Below are 18663 nucleotides of genomic sequence, written 5' to 3'. Positions count from 1 at the left end.
CTCTGTGAGCCATATTGGCTCTTGTTTATCAGTGACTGAAGTAAATGGAACTATATTCATGTTCATAAACAACAAAACACCTTGAACGATTAGAGATAGGCTAGGACGTTCTTATTCGCAGGTCACGTACATTAATATGTTCTGCAGATATTATTAGCATTCGAATCACGCCTACACACGAGTTCAAGCTCAACATCGAAATCGCGGCGCAACACCACGTACCAATAAATTGTGCCTGGGGCTCTCGTTGTCGCTATAAACCGTAGGTGGACCACTGTGACTTGAAAGAGAGCACTTTATTTTCATGAGAGAATGTGAGACATCCATTCGGGAAATTGCTGCTTGTGTGGGGCGAAGTGTTTATGCATGCAACGGGTGTGTGCACAATGGTTCACGGAACGCCGCAGAACACGACGAGATGGCTCAGGTCGCACCACCCAGACCACTCCCAGAGAATATCTACAGCTATCAGAATGACATTTCACGACAGATCTGCGTCCTCCTCCGCTCTGGCGCAACAGTGGAACACATCGTACAGTATAAAGGGTGACAGGTTGTTTATTACGGCATGGGTTACGTGCGCGTCACCCAGTTCTCCGCCTACCTGTGACGAATGTGCAGCAACATGCTGGACGGCAACGATGTGTGGAATGACGTCTCTGGGGACAGGAATGGCATCAGATAGTGTTTTCGGACGAATCCAGGTTCTGTTTGTTTGAAAATGATGGCCGCATTTCGGGTCGCCGTAGACCGGTGTAGCGCCAGCACAGTAAATGCATTCGCACAAGACATACAGCGCCAAATTGGGTACAACCACAAATCGAAGTTGGTGCGGGTCCAGGCCACTGTGACCAGTGTTACCTACATGAATGACATCCTGTGACCCGTAGCTATACCCTTTCTGCAACACACCCCAGACGCCATCTTTCAGCAAGACAGTGCACGACCACACGTTGCTGCACGACCGCGTGGCTTCTTGGTGTCACAGGATGTCAGCCTTTTCTCCTGGCCCGCCAGACCACCAGACTTGTCGCCAATACAAAATGTGTGGCATATGATGAAATGACAGATAACAGCGCTGTGACCCAATGCCAATCGCCACAGATGAACATTTGAATGCAGTACGGATGACTACACCGCAGGACTCCAATCGCGACTTACACGCATCGATGCCATCACGTATGGAACACGTTATCACTGCCCATGGCGGACCCTATGCCTATTAGGCAACAGGATACATACTGAACCGAGGTGACTGAAATGCTAAGCATTTCTGCAGAACATACTAATGTACATGTCCTGTGAATGTGAACGTCCTATCTCTAGTCGTTCAAGGTGTTCTGTTTTTTTCTGAACGTGAGTGTGTGTATCTATAACGGCAACCAGTCAGATAATTTATTTCACGTGATTTTAGTAAACGTATGAACATTTTACTACTCATTTCGGCCTCATACAGGGTATTATTTTACGGCATTATCTACCGTAAAATGATAAACAGCCGGTGATAAACAAAAGGTAGACCACAGCAGCAACAATCAGACTGCTACAATATGATTAACTTAGGAGAGTTTATAATATTACTTGAAAATGCAGCTTTTCGGTTGCACAGGTAAAAAATTTTCAACTTTACCTAGGTTTCAACTGCTCTAAGGCAGCCTTCATCAGAAGTAAAAAATTCTGATGAAGGCTGCCTTAGAGCAGTTGAAACCTAGGTAAAGTTGAAAATTTTTTACTTGTGCAACCGAAGAGCTGTATTTTCAAGTAATATTATAAATTTCGTGCCGCGCGGGATTAGCTGAGCGTTCTAAGGCGCTGAAGTCATGGACTGTGCGGCTGATCCCGGCGGAGGTTCGAATCCTCCCTCGGGCATGGGTGTGTGTGTTTGTCCTTAGGATAATTTAGGTTAAGTAGTGTGTAAGCTTACGGACTGAGGACCTTAGCAGTTAAGTCCCACAAGATTTCACACACATTTGAACATTTTTTTTATAAGTTTCGTCTACGGTTGCTGCATTATCGGCCATGTTCAAAATTGTAACTTAGGAGAGATTTTATTTTGTTTTGCAGTGTGTAAATGTGGTTTGTATTACATGTAAACACAATAAGGTACTAGATCATGGCCGGCCGGGGTGGCCGACCGGTTCTAGGCGCTACAGTCTGGAACCTCGCGACCGCTACGGTCGCAGGTTCGAATCCTGCCTCGGGCATGGATGTGTGTGATCCTTACGTTAGTTAGGTTTAAGTAGTTCTAAGTTCTAGGGGACTGATGACCTCAGCAGTTAAGTCTCATAGTGCTCAGAGCCATTTGAACTAGATCATGGGCGACAGCACGAAAAGCGTGATACAATGCTCATGCGTGTACAAAAAACGTAAATTAATAAAATTATGTGACTGGTTGAAGACAGAGACAAGTACAGGTGTATCATAATTAACAGCGAAAACTGACACGTGTGAAAATATACTGCAACATAAGCAAAACCGTACTGTAAAATATGAGTCCGCAGTGCCATTTGGGAAATAATTGCGGATGTATGGTTATTAGTCGCTAGCGACTTCAGTATACGAGGGCCGTTCAGAAAGTAACCTCCGGTTGATTTAAAAAAATACACCAAGTTAAATAAAAATATTTTAATATATACATCTTACAACTACATCTTTGCACTATTTTTCTACATAGTCTCCATAGCGATTGAGGCACTTATCGTATCTCTTCACAAGCTTTGAAATTCCTTCTGCATAAAAATCACCCGCTTGTGCCTGGAGCCAGCCTGTGACCGCATCTTTGAGCTCTTCGTCGTCATCAAACCGCTGTGACCCGAGCCATTTCTTCAAATGCATGAAGAGGTGATAATCACTTGGCGCCAGGTCTGGGCTGTAATGTGGATGGTTGATAACGTCCCACTTGAAGGACTCAAGAAGGGCCGTTGTTCTGCGAGCAGAGTGAGGACGGGCGTTATCGTGCAAAAAAACGATACCGGAAGTCAGCATACCACGGCGTTTGTTCTGTATAGCCCGTCGTAACTTTTTTATTGTTTCACAGTACACGTCTTGATTAATGGTCGTACCACGTTCCATGAATTCAACCAACAACACCCCTTTGGCATCCCAAAACACCGTTGCCATCAGTTTTCTGGCAGAAAAATCTTGCGAGGCTTTTCTTGGTTTGGTAGGCGAATTTGAATGTGCCCACATCTTTGATTGTTCTTTTGTCTCAGGGTTCACGTACTTAATCCAGGTTTCGTCACCGGTCATGATTCTGTTTAACAATGGTTCTCCTTCGTCCTCATAACGTGACAGAAAGTCTAATGCAGAGGCCATTCTTTGAGTTTTGTGGTGGTCGGTAAGAATTTTGGGCACCCATCGTGCACAGAACTTACGGTAACCCAATCTTGCTGTCACTATCTCGTACAAGAGAGTCTTAGAAATCTGTGGAAAACCAGTAGACAACTCCGACATTGAGAAACGTCGATTTTCACTAACTTTTGCATCAACTGTCTGAACGAGTTCGTCAGTCACCAATGATGGTCTACCACTCCTCTCTTCATCATGAACGTTTTCTCGTCCACTTTTAAATAAACGTACCCATTCACGGACAACTCCTTCACTCATAACTCTTGGTCCGTACACGGCACAAAGCTCACGATGAATAGCTGCTGCAGAATATCCTTTGGCTGTAAAAAACCTTATGACAGCACGCACTTCACATTTGGCGGGGTTTTCTATTGCAGCACACATTTCAAACTGCCACAAAAACTAAACTAGCGCAGGTACGACGTTCAATCGACCACGGCTTGATGCCGACTGACCTGTTGAGTGCGTGAACGCACAGATGGCGTCGCTACTCCCCCCACAACCCGCACTGTGACCAATCGGAGGTTACTTTCTGAACCGCCCTCGTATATTGGCCTACAGTCCGATTAAAATTACTTGATAGTTGACGAGTGTCACTCGGTGCCACGGTGTTGCTAGAACGGCTGCCGGCTGCCGCTCGGTTCGAGGTGACACACAAAGGCGGTGGGTCACTTCACAAATGCTGTTAATGTGTTGCGCGAAGCGATATTGAAATGACCGCCGCGAGGTTTGTCGGAAATGCGAGATGCCCTGCCGACAGCTGCTTTTAAGCGACCAATGACTGAAATGCGTCAGACGACGCGTCTTGTAACCCTGAATATAAACTCTTGTCCTAACCTAACGGCAGCCGGCCGCGGTGGTCTAGCGGTTCTAGGCGCGCAGTCCGGAACCGCGCGGCTGCTACGGTCGCAAGTTCGAATCCTGCCTCGGGCATGGATGTGTGTGATGTCCTTAGGTTGGTTAGGTTTAAGTAGTTCTAAGTTCTAGGGGGCTGATGACCACAGATGTTAAGTCCCATAGTGCTCAGAACCATTAACCATTAACCTAACGGCAACCTCGCGATAAGCAATGTATCCGAGAAAACGGCAGTCAAAATTCTACGGTAGATCTAAATTCGCGACCGCTTTGTTCACGACGATTAAAGCTAACCTCTACGAACAAAATCAAGACAGAAAGATTTCAGTTTCAGTGCTAAAAGCAGACTGTAATTTCCCACTGTCACTGGTTACCAGAAACTATCCTCACCCTGGCTACACGAGCCGCCACGTTACCAACTGCTAGCAGTCCAACTACGCACTTCAGTGCAGATTTAGGTGACACATGACGATCCCAAGCGAAAACAGAATGGTTCAGATGGTTGGTTGGTTGGTTGTTTCGGGGAAGGAGACCAGACAACGAGGTCATCGGTCTCATCGGATTAGGGAGGACGGGAAAGGAAAGCGGCCGTGCCCTTTGAAAGGAACCATCCCGGCATTTGCCTGGAGCGATTTAGGGAAATCACGGAAAACCTAAATCAGGATGGTCGGACGCGGGATTGAACCGTCGTCCTCCCGAATGCGAGTCCAGTGTCTAACCACTGCGCCACCTCGCTCGGTTAGTTCAAATGGCTCTGAGCACTATGGGACTTAACATCTCAGGTCATCAGTCCCCTAGAACTTAGAACTACTTAAACCTAACTAACCTCAGGACATCACACACATCCATGCCCGAGGCAGGATTCGAACCTGCGACCGTAGCGGTCGCGCAGTTCCAGACCGAAGCGATCAGAACCGCTCGGCCACCAGCGGCCGGCATGGGACTTAACATCTGAGGTCATCAGTCCCCTAGAACTTAGAACTACTTAAACCTAACTAACCTAAGGACATCACACACGTCCATGCCCGAGGCAGGATTCGAACCTGCGACCGTAGCGGTCGCGCAGTTCCAGACCGAAGCGACCAGAACCGCTCGGCCACCAACGGCCGGCATGGGACTTAACATCTGAGGTCATCAGTCCCCTAGAACTTAGAACTACTTAAACCTAACTAACCTAAGGACATCACACACGTCCATGCCCGAGGCAGGATTCGAACCTGCGACCGTAGCGGTCGCGCAGTTCCAGACCGAAGCGACCAGAACCGCTCGGCCACCAACGGCCGGCATGGGACTTAACATCTGAGGTCATCAGTCCCCTAGAACTTAGAACTACTTAAACCTAACTAACCTAAGGACATCACACACGTCCATGCCCGAGGCAGGATTCGAACCTGCGACCGTAGCGGTCGCGCGGTTCCAGACTGAAGCGTCTAGAACCGCTCGGCCGCACAGGTCGGCAAAAACAATGACAGGAAGAAAAACAAGAGCAAATAAACAACTCAATACGATGATGAAAATGAAGCAGCAAGACATTAGAAATTTAAAAATTACGTTTAAACCAATTAATTGACACAAAATTATAATCAGTCTTTTGATTAAATTTAGAAATGAAAAAACATTCGTTGCATTTGTCGGGATTTGAACCTATGGCTTTCTACACGGGAGGTTTATACTCTAACTATTGCGCTACGCCACTAGTCTTAAGTTATTATGTCTACGATCCTAGTGACGCAGTCACAACGATGAATCGCAGTCTCCTACAATTCGGCTTCAAGCAACGTCGTGCGAAGCTTACATTAGAAAGCTTCCTATTGTTGTTGTTGTGGTCTTCAGTCCTGAGACTGGTTTGATGCAGCTCTCCATGCTACTCTATCCTGTGCAAGCTTCTCCATCTCCCAGTACTTACTGCAACCTACATCATTCTGAATCTGCTTAGTGTATTCATCTCTTGGTCTCCCTCTACGATTTTTACCCTCCACGCTGCCCTCCAATGCTAAATTTGTGATCCCTTGACGCCTCAAAACATATCCTACCAACCGATCCCGTCTTCTAGTCAAGTTGTGCCACAAACTTCTCTTCTCCCCAATCCTATTCAATACCTCCTCATTAGTTACGTGATCTACCCACCTTATCTTCAGCATTCTTCTGTAGCATCACATTTCGAAAGCTTCTATTCTCTTCTTGTCCAAACTATTTATCGTCCATGTTTCACTTCCATACATTGTAACCTCCCCACAACACTTTCTTTTAAATACACAACTATATTTATTAGTAATGGGGCCACAGCTAAGTGTAACCTCCCCACAAGAAATATTAATGACAATACTTATTAGAAATGGAGCCAAGTGTAGCCTCCCGCAAAATATTAATGACAAAGACAATTAAATAAAAGCTCGCTATCTGACTCAAGTGCAAGTTCCCATAAAATAATGAACGAGAATCCCATGACAATGAAACTACAGTGATACTCAAAAATCAATTTAACCGAAATGTCGGTCTTTGCCCTGTGCGAATTCACAATAAATTTCTTACCTTATTAAAACTGCATGTCAAAATTCTGCTCTTATTGTTGGCTGCGGCTTGGAGGAAAAACATTGCAATTGCCCTTTTTTTTTTTTTTTTTTTTTTTTTTTTTTTAAAAAATTTTGTTAAAGGGAAATGGAGGGAATTTGAATGATTGTTTGTAAATTTGTTTTTAAATCCAAATTATTATTGGGGGCGATTTTTGAAAGTTAAATTACAATGAGTGGACCTTACATTATCTGATAAGCGCAAAGCTGCATAAACATTTATTTAATAAAATTATACCTTGTCCTGAATCTTGACCATCGCTGTGCCGACGCCCGCCGACGCAACTGCTACAGACATACTACTCTCCGCGACAGCTACCAACATACTACTTTACGCGACTGCTCGCGACACACTACATTACGCGACTGCTCGCGACACACTACATTACGCGACTGCTCGCGACACACTACATTACGCGACTGCTACCGAGATACAACTGTACTGCACTGCGCTTCGAGCGCAACTGCTCTGGTCAGAGATTCTACAATGCCTCAGCATCGCTGCCGCACAACATACGTGTTTCATAACCCTCCACTGGGGGGCAAAAAATTTGGCAGCGATGGTGAGTCATTTGGACTTGCCATCGTAACAAATTTTTCATTTAATTAATTAACATTTACAAATTATTTGGGTGTAATACATGAATTAAATGTTGTGCGCATGCACTGATTACAAAACATTACAGACAAGAGAAAATATAAGTACTGAGCATATCAGCGAATCCGAAAAATGTATATACAAATTATTTGACAGATAACAAAGTGCAAAGACGAAATATATATACAATGAGTAACAAATGACATAAATCATACAATTGTACAGAAAAACACAAATCATGTTGAAAATGAGAAGAGTGCACAGGCACTGGAGTTCAGTTGAAAACATATTCACATAAGTGCACATGCACTGCAAATTTTTGAACATTTTCATAAGAAATAAACGCAAGTGTACAAAAAATCATCAAATCACAAAAATATATACAATATAAATGACAAGAGTGCACACATACTGCACTTCAGAACAAATCAAAAAAATGTCTTTAGTATTTTCACAATAAATAAACAATGGCAGAAAATCATGTCGACAAGTGACACAAGTGTACTCGCACTGGAGTTCAACAAATCGAGAAAAAATGTATAGGCCATGAACATAAATGGTGTTAGTAAAAAATGATTTTCACTATTAGGATAGGAAAGGAAAGGATTGCATCATGGTTGTAGCACTTTAGTTTGCACATAGCTGCACTGAAAGTCCATATCTTTCCACAGAATCACAACTAAGTGATACAATCTGCAGTTCCGTTCCCAGAAGTATTTATCAGCGTATCAAGACAGTGAAACGTCGTAGTATTATTCCATGCTATCATTTGGCAGTACATCAGGTACACCAAACAGTGGGACCATAATAACGTCTTCTTCGCTTACGGTGGTGGACAGCATGTCGTGTCAACACCACGCTCTTAAGAGGCACACCAACGTAGAATTAGTGCAAAAACCAAATACAGTGCTCCATGATTAGGAGGATGTATAGGACAAATGGATATTACAGTAATTCAGGGTAGTTAGCTCAGAAGGTGAAGGACATTAACTAACACACAAGTCTTGATTAGTGATTACATAAGTAGTTTGCGGTATCCATACTTTAGTCATTGAACATTTCTGTACCATGTATTTTAATATTACAGAACATGTTCATAAAAAGTCTTAATTATAGGCACTCAGTGGCCAGCAAGTATTGAATAGTATTAAACATTAGTCATCATTCAGTATTATTCATATCATTAAGAAATCATCATTAGAAAAAATGTTAATTGCAATCATAGCATTAATAAGCATGGGCATTATAAGTAATTACATTAATTATGGGCACTCAGTGGCCAGCAAGTATTGAATAGTATAAAACATTATTCATCATTCCGTATTCTTCATATCATTAAGAAATCATTATTAAAAATCAGTTAATTACAGTCATAGCCTTAATAATCATGGGCATAATAAGTAATTACATTAATTATGGGCACTCAGTGGCCAGCAAGTATTGAATAGTACAAAACATTAGTAGCATTAATAAGCATGGGCATAATAAGTAATTATATTAATTATGGGCACTCAGTGGGCAGCAAGTATTGAATAGTATAAAACATTATTCATCATTCCGTATTCTTCATATCATTAAGAAATCATTATTAGAAATCAGTTAATTACAGTCATAGCCTTAATAATCATGGGCATAATAAGTAATTACATTAATTATGGGCACTCAGTGGCCAGCAAGTATTGAATAGTACAAAACATTAGTAGCATTAATAAGCATGGGCATAATAAGTACTCTCATTACAATAGATAGTGGCAATTATGTTTTGGTATCATTAAGAAGTCATTATTCAAGTGACATACTATTCAGAGCTGATCAGTGTTATTCAGAATTATCATAAACTAGTGACATTATCTGGGACTGTTAATACATTTTGTTTTTTCTGCTAGCAATGCATTGCTTTGGGTAATTAGAAGGGAAAGCAAGAAGAAATAAGAGAAAAAATTGCTTCTAGGTTGTTCCTATAAATGAAAAGATTGTGTAACGTCATTCGTCATGAGTCAGCTGTAGCAAGGTTATCACATTTATAAATGATAGACACAAATGGGTAAAAAAATAGAATGCAAGTACTAGAACAGGTATAATAAGTAACAAGTTTAGTAAGTATCATAAAAAGCTTCTCCTGAAAGAAAAATACAAAATGGATTATTGAGCTGAAAGAAGAAATGCAGACTATGCTGAAAAGTAGTGAACTTCGAATTAACAGGTAGTGAAATGTGTATAAAAAATGTGTTCCATAGCTGTCCTTTCCAAAATCTTCAGTCATCCTACTACGCAATATAACACCTGCTGTCAAAGCAAACTGCAACAAATACTTAAATAACTACATAGCATAAATACATAACTTCAACATTATCCTCATCTGTAAAGAAAAACTTCATTATTCATATCATCATAACTTCATCATTATCATCACCTGTAAACAAAAACTTCATTATTCATAGTACCATATTCATCATCATTATTCTTCGTCAGCATTAATTATCATCTGTAAAAATCACTTCATTATTCATCACATAACTATTCCTTATCCCTAGCATATTTCATCACTTAAAACTAAGATGTGTAGTTCTGTCTGACAGCTTGCATCAATCGCTTTGTATTCTGAAAGAAAAAATTAGTTAAGACTGCTATTCTGTGATGTGTATAATATATTCTGGTTAATGCTTGTTAATTCTGATCCATTTACTCGTCCTCATTAGCTTATTGCATCTTCTTTCGTTAATTCCATAGGTGAAATTCCCATTTCTGTTTAATTTATTTCCTTAACGCATCATTTCTTTCTGAAATTGATGAACAAAGATTAATGTCTTGCATTTAAATCCTATACCCATTAAATAATGACTGGTTAATGGTGACACAATTAAGCATACAGCATAACATGACAGAAAAACGTAATATGTCAAAAGCATAGACAGTGTTCAAAGGCAAAAAGTGTACAGAGAATAATTAAGCATACAGCATAACATGACAGAAAAACGTAATATGTCAAAACATAGACGGTGTTCAAAGGCAAAAAGTGTACAGAGAATATCACAATGCAGCAGCAAAAAAAAGAAAAATGTAAAACAGTCACGATGTTGAGATATCATAGGGCAAAAATGTCAAAGTCAAATGGTGTGTGTTATACCTTAACTAGTTCACAATGCATATAAACAAAACATGAAAACATCGTACATACATAAGAAAGACAAAATGTGACATTCGTTGTGTTCAGCTTGTATGTTGTGTAGTTAATAGAGGCGATAATTAAAGACTTCAATGGAGAGAGAATTTGATAAAATTAATGCGTCATTACAGAGAATTGCATAATTATTCATAAAATGCGTAAGTTCATCTGAAAAATATGCACGGTCTAGTGTGTAACGACAAGAAGAGCGACCTGCTAATCTTACCTTGCCGGGCACTTGCCAAGAAAAAATACGATAATCATCAATAGGTAGTCACATAAATGTAATTGCATAAGTGGTCACAAAATGTGTAAGTTCATCTGGAAAATATGCACGGTCTGATGTGTAACGACAAGAAGAGCGACCTGCTAACCTTACCTTGCCGGGCACTTGCCAAGAAAAAATACGATAATCATCAATAATTGTTCACATAAATATCTGGAAAATGTATTACCGTGTGATAACTCATTATGTATGTTCATTCAATAAACGCTTTAACATTGGAGATATGGTGATTGCCTTTCGATTTTCTAGTTCTCAGAGTTTCGACGTGTATAACATTGGGGTGAGGAATGCTACGAATCCGATATGGACCTGCGTACAAAAGTTCAAATTTACTGCACTTACCTTTTAATTTGCTGGATAAATAGTGTGTACGTACTAATATCTTCTGTCCAACGTGAAAGTCTCGGCGTCTACAAACCTGTTTTTGCTGTCTTCTCCGGCGCTCTGCGGCACGTTTGATGTTGTTCAGCGCAATGTCAATTATTTCATGGTGTCGTAATCGACGAGATGTAGGAAATGTTACTAATTCTTTAATTTTGTTTGGTGGTTCAACGTTTTTCAGTATAACAGACGGAGATAGCATAGTGGATTCATTTGGAATGGAATTAATTACATCTTGGAATGAGTGTATGTGTGTGTCCCAATTAACATGTCTTTTGTGGCAGTATATTCTACACAGTTTACCAATTTCTTTCATTAGTCGTTCACAAGGGTTCGAAGAGGCGTGGTACTTGGATATATAAATCGGAGAAATGTTTCTAGCTCGTAACATGCGTGTCCATATGACAGAACGAAATTGTGATCCATTGTCAGAAATTACTTTCATCACATGCCCTACATGAAATAAGAAATGCTTTACAAATGCTTTCGAAACAGTTTTAGCAGTAGCTTTGCGTAACGGAGTGAAGGTAACAAATTTTGAAGTGAGTTCAACAGCGACAAAGATGTAGCAAAAACCTCTATTAGTTCTCGGAATTGGACCAAAAATGTCTACTGCGGCCATATGTCTTAATTTAACAGGTACAATGGGATATAATGGAGGAATGTGTGAAGTGTTGTCTGATTTAGCTTTCTGGCAAATTTTACATGACGCTAAAACTCGTCGTATACGTTTTTCCATGTTTGAAAAATAACAGTTCTGTCTCAATATAAGAAAACATTTTCTTGCTCCATAATGTGCGTAGCTTAAATGCGTGTACCAAATTAATTTGTTAACCAGTTCGTCAGGAATGCATAATAACCAATTGTTACTGTCTGGATGAGAGCGGCGAAACTGAATGTCATTGCGTACAGTGTAGTGGTTTCTAATCGTAACATTATTCTTATCTTGCCAAAGGTGTTTAATTTCTTTCCACACATTGTCTTTACTTTGCTCTTTTGCTATGTCCTGTAATGACGATGAAATAAAATTTTCAAATGCGACTTGTTGAATGTACATGACGCTGAAATTTGCTCTGCAGAAGTTGGTTGCTACGTCTTGCTGATTGTTGCTGAGAGAACGAGAAAGTGCGTCTGCTATAACATTTTGTGTGCCGGGAATGTGAACAATCGTAAAATTAAATTCTTGTAAATACAGTTTCCATCTGCTTAATCTGTCGTGAGTAAATTTAGCTGAAAGTAAAAATTGTATCGCTCTGTGGTCTGTGTAAACGGTGGTATGTCTGCCATAAAGAAAGTGCCTAAATCTCGTAAAAGCCCATACAACACATAACGTTTCCAATTCTGTGACGGAATAATTTCGTTCAGCAGGTGACAGAATGCGGCTTGCAAATGCGATGTTTTTAATTACTGTTGAGCCATGTTCTTCAATTTCCTGAAAAATATGTACGCCTAAAGCTGTGTTGGAACTGTCGGTGGCAATAGAAAAATTTCTAGTAAGGTCTGGGTGCGATAAAAGTGGAGCATTCAACAAAGCATGTTTCAAATAACATTCTCGTGAACAAAATTCTGCGTGTCAATAAGTATTGCTTACGTTACTGGAATATGCAATCTGTGCTGTATCCGGTTAAATTCTGTCGTACGTGCTGTTATTTACGAGAGGATGCTGTGGCATTTCGACTATTTGAACTGCTCTGTTATTTCTTACTGACGTGTTACGCTATAGATGACACCTATTGTCTGTTTCATTCATGATTATATGTTGTTGCTGACGTTCTTGCTGCTGAAAGGATCGACTGTTATTAAATGTACGCTGAAAATTGATCTCATTATTTTTACGTTTGTCATGATAGTCACTTCTATACGGTGCATTTGCGATAGGAATTGAAATAGCGTGTTTCTATACGTAGTTGTTTCTTTGCTGTGCGTTACTATTTATTGTAGCTGGGACTATACGTGCACACGGCGAAACATTAAAGCTTGGTTGACCTTGTAGACTGCATTGTTGGTTACGTATGCTAAGCGGCTGACTTTCATGCTGTTGTGGTGAAAAACATCTATTGTTACTAAAATGTGGTTCCTGTTGCTCATAATTTTACACACACTGATGATTACGATTTTATCTGATATTAAAATTACGGTGGTAGTTCTGCAGTGCCTAATGAAAATTGTCACATTCGGTAAAAAATTTGTCTTATCGGGTTCTCATTACTCATTTTTCTTAATTCTAGGAAGAGCAATAGTTAAAGAGCTGTTTTGATAGATATAAAGGATAGTAGAAGAGAAGGCAGCAGTGCAGAAAACTAAAGATGAAACAGCACTACTACAGCTCGGGGCCCTATGCTCGCTACGGCACATATTCATTAAAGCGTAATGAATCCCCTGAGGTCTATTACGCACTGCAAATAAATTTCAGCTTTCGTGTTACAGGCAATGGCGGTAAAACTTCAGAAATAAATTGCTGTATCCATGCTAATTGTTGTTTCTTCATTACAGGCAATGCAATTGAAACTACAAAATTAAATCGACGTATCCAGTTCACTGCGTGTATCTGTGCTCTGTCGTTATTAAGTTCCTTAGATTTTCTTACAGATAAAAATTGTTCGTAATCTACGTTCTCGTCACTGAATTTAAGAATACGTTCAGGTTTGTGTGAGAATCTGTTTATCTCTGCCATTTCGAATTTCAAGTTGCGTAGCTTTTCAGATTTTAAGTCGCGTAGCTTTTCAGATTTTAAGTCGCGTAGTTGCTGTAAATTGTTCAAATTATACGCGCTGCATGAGTCTGGCAAATGTTCGAAAAGTGGCGTCTGCTGTGATGTGTTATTAACTAAAATACTTTTCATTTCTGTTACTTCCTGTTGTAAACTAGACAACTTTCTGCGCAACATGTTATTAGACGAATCAATCTCATTAATTGTCTGCTGTAAATTTTGAAATTCCGGTGTTTGATTAAATGCAACCGGTGAAGTATCGTCTGATTTATTGTCATTAGTATTTTCGATGACGTCAATACGACTGGCCAATTCATCACATTTTTCAGTCAGTATTTTAACCTGATCATCGGTTTTAGTGTCAGTGGCATTAATCTGGTTTTGCAATTTACGTGTAGTTTCGTTCAGTTTTCTAACGTCAGCTTTGACGACATCGGAATCCTGTGTTAGTTCTAATTGTTCGAGTCTGTCGGTCACTGTTTGAATATCTATTGTGTGTGTATCTGTTTTTGATTTAAGATCCGAAATTTCGTCACGTAATTCTGTGTTCGACTGTTTGAATGTATTAATTTCGTCGGACACTGTGGCAATATTATTGTCTACATATGTTTTTGCCTTCGCAAACATTTTACGTTTGTCTTCCTGTCTCTGAGCAGTGATTGTTTCCATTACTTGACGTTTTACTTTATTTTGATCATCAATAAATTTGCGGAAACGCGTATCACTGTTTTGTATGTGAAGGTTAAGACGCTCGTTAATCTGTGTGTTCTGTTGTTCGAATTTCGCGTCAATCTTTTCATCCATTGTGCGCGAAAGTTCTACCGTCATTGCTTTAAACTCGTCGCGTAATTGTGTAGCTTTTTCAGAGCATTGTTTAGCGACTCCGCTAATTTCGTCTCTGAGTGTTTCTGTTGCAGTTGTTTGCAATTCCCTTAATTCCTGAGCAACAGACTTAATTTCTTCGCTACTTTTTCGCGAACAAGCCTCGATTTCCTCGCGTAACTGTTCCTTAGTGTCATGGCACTGCGCGGCAACGGCTCTAATTTGTTCACTTAACTGTCTGGAATTGCTATCTAATTTTTCATTTAACTGTCTGGAATTGTTATCTAATTTTTCATTTAACTGTCTGGAATTGTTATCTAATTTTTCATTTAACTTGTCTTGTTTTTCGTTCTGTTGTTTAACCTGTTCACTAAGTTCTTTGTGATTTTTGTCTTGTCTTTCGTTCTGTTGTTTGTTCTCTTCAAGAATTTGCAACAATAATGCCCTAATTGGATCCGACACAAAATTAGCATTTCTATTCTCTGTGCTGTTTAATGGTCGATCTGGAATTGTCTCGCTTTCAGTAACCATTTGGTTATTCTGTACTTTACAAAAAGGTTTATCAGTCGGATGTGTACTGTCAGACATTATTTCGGAATTAAATAGATCCGGAGTACTTTCAGTACACTGATCATTTTCATTCGAAAAATTTGTCTGTGCGTTAGTTGAATTTTCCAAACCGGGTGTGTTAAGCTGGGCAGCGCTCATTACAATAGAGCTCCCCGCATCATCAATTGTCGTCAAATTAACATAAGACACAATCGAGTTCGTTTGTTCATCATTAAGGTCTACATCATTAGAGGTTGGAACACTCTGATTGTCAGTGAACGCAGGATTGTCATCACTGCACTGCGTGTCACTAGTACTATTGGTGAAGTTATTTAATTCGCTTATTTCGTTCATAATACCTCGCGATACACTATTCACAGTCTTTCGCGGCATTTTCACAATAGTCACAATAAATCACAAAACAAATAAACACAATGCAAAAGCAACAAACAAAATACAACAGAGCAACGAATTGCCGATGATCTGAGGAAAGAAAGTCACAAATTAATAAAAGCGTTGCGCCAAATTATAATTATATTTAAGCAATAAGAGCAGATATCTGACTGTTTTACAAAAGATTCACACGAAATACGATCCTGGACTGGGTGTCGCCAAGTGTAACCTCCCCACAACACTTTCTTTTAAATACACAACTATATTTATTAGTAATGGGGCCACAGCTAAGTGTAACCTCCCCACAAGAAATATTAATGACAATACTTATTAGAAATGGAGCCAAGTGTAGCCTCCCGCAAAATATTAATGACAAAGACAATTAAATAAAAGCTCGCTATCTGACTCAAGTGCAAGTTCCCATAAAATAATGAACGAGAATCCCATGACAATGAAACTACAGTGATACTCAAAAATCAATTTAACCGAAATGTCGGTCTTTGCCCTGTGCGAATTCACAATAAATTTCTTACCTTATTAAAACTGCATGTCAAAATTCTGCTCTTATTGTTGGCTGCGGCTTGGAGGAAAAACATTGCAATTGCCCTTTTTTTTTTTTTTTTTTTTTTTTTTTTTTAAAAAATTTTGTTAAAGGGAAATGGAGGGAATTTGAATGATTGTTTGTAAATTTGTTTTTAAATCCAAATTATTATTGGGGGCGATTTTTGAAAGTTAAATTACAATGAGTGGACCTTACATTATCTGATAAGCGCAAAGCTGCATAAACATTTATTTAATAAAATTATACCTTGTCCTGAATCTTGACCATCGCTGTGCCGACGCCCGCCGACGCAACTGCTACAGACATACTACTCTCCGCGACAGCTACCAACATACTACTTTACGCGACTGCTCGCGACACACTACATTACGCGACTGCTCGCGACACACTACATTACGCGACTGCTACCGAGATACAACTGTACTGCACTGCGCTTCGAGCGCAACTGCTCTGGTCAGAGATTCTACAATGCCTCAGCATCGCTGCCGCACAACATACGTGTTTCAACATGGCCACACTCCATACAAATACTTTCAGAAACGACTTCCTGACACTTAAATCTATACTCGATGTTAACAAATTTCTCTTCTTCAGAAACGATTTCCTTGCCATTGCCAGTCTACATTTTATATCCTCTCTACTTCGACCATCATCAGTTATTTAACTCCCTAAATAGCAAAACTCCTTTACTACTTTAAGTGTCTCATTTCCTAATCTAATCCCCTCAGCATCACCCGATTTAATTTGACTACATTCCATTATCCTCGTTTTGATTTTGTTGATGTTCATCTTATATCCTCCTTTCAAGACACTGTCCATTCCGTTCAACTGCTCTTCCAAGTCCTTTGCTGTCTCTGACAGAATTACAACGTCATCGGCGAATCTCAAAGTTTTTGCTTCTTCTCCATGAATTTTAATACGTACTCCGAATTTTTCTTTTGTTTCCTTTACTGCTTGCTCAATATACAGATTGAATAACATCGGGGAGAGGCTACAACCCTGTCTCACTCCTTTCCCAACCACTGCTTCTCTTTCATGCCCCTCGACTCTTATAACTGCCATCTGGTTTCTGTACAAATTGTAAATAGCCTTTCGCTCCTTGTATTTTACCCCTGCCACCTTCAGAATTTGAAAGAGAGTATTCCAGTTAACATTGTCAAAAGCTTTCTCTAAGTCTACAAATGCTAGAAACGTAGGTCTGCCTTTTCTTAATCTTTCTTCTAAGATAAGTCGTAGGGTCAGTATTGCCTCCCATGTTCCAACATTTCTACGGAATCCAAACTGATCTTCCCCGAGGTCGGCTTCTATCAGTTTTTCCATTCGTCTGTAAAGAATTCGCGTTAGTATTTTGCAGCTGTGACTTATTCAACTGATAGTTCGGTAATTTTCACATCTGTCAACACCTGCTTTCTTTAGGATTGGAATTATTATATTCTTCTTGAAGTCTGTGGGTATTTCGCCTGTCTCATACATCTTTCTCACCAGATGGTAGAGTTTTGTCATGACTGGCTCTCCCAAGGCCATCAGTAGTTCTAATGGAATGTTGTCTACTCCCGGGGCCTTGTTTCGACTCAGGTCTTTCAGTGCTCTGTCAAACTCTTCACGCAGTATCTTATCTCCCATTTCGTCTTCATCTACATCCTCTTCCATTTCCATAATATTGTCCTCAAGTACATCGCCCTTGTATAAACCCTCTATATACTCCTTCCACCTTTCTGCCTTCCCTTCTTTGCTTAGAACTGGGTTTCCATCTGAGCTCTTGATATTCATACAAGTGGTTCTCTTCTCTCCAAAGCTCTCTTTAATTTTCCTTTAGGCAGTATCTATCTTACCCCCAGTGAGACAAGCCTCTACATCCTTACATTTGTCCTCTAGCCATCCCTGCTTAGCCATTTTGCACTTCCTGTCGATCTCATTTTTGAGACGTTTGTATTCCTTTTTGCCTGCTTCATTTACCGCATTTTTATATTTTCTCCTTTCATCAATTAAATTCAATATTTCTTCTGTTACCCAAGGATTTCTATTAGCCCTCGTCTTTTTACCTACTTGATCCTGTGCTGCCTTCACTACTTCATCCCTCAGAGCTACCCATTGTTCTTCTACTGTATTTCTTTCGCCCATTCCTGTCAATTGTTCCCTTATGCTCTCCCTGAAACTCTCTACAACGTCTGGTTCTTTCAGTTTATCCAGGTCCCATCTCCTTAAATTCCCACCTTTTTGCAGTTTCTTCAGTTTCAATCTGCAGTTCATAACCAATAGATTGTGGTCAGAATCCACATCTGCCCCTGGAAATGTCTTACAATTTAAACCTGGTTTCTAAATCTCTGTCTTACCATTATATAATCTATCTGATACCTTTTAGTATCTCCATGATTCTTCCAGGTATACAACCTTCTTTTATGATTCTTGAACCAAGTGTTAGC

Source organism: Schistocerca nitens, chromosome 4, assembly GCF_023898315.1.
Source record: "Schistocerca nitens isolate TAMUIC-IGC-003100 chromosome 4, iqSchNite1.1, whole genome shotgun sequence".
Classification (NCBI taxonomy): Eukaryota; Metazoa; Arthropoda; class Insecta; order Orthoptera; family Acrididae; genus Schistocerca; species Schistocerca nitens.
Note: the sequence above shows the minus strand (reverse complement) of the source record.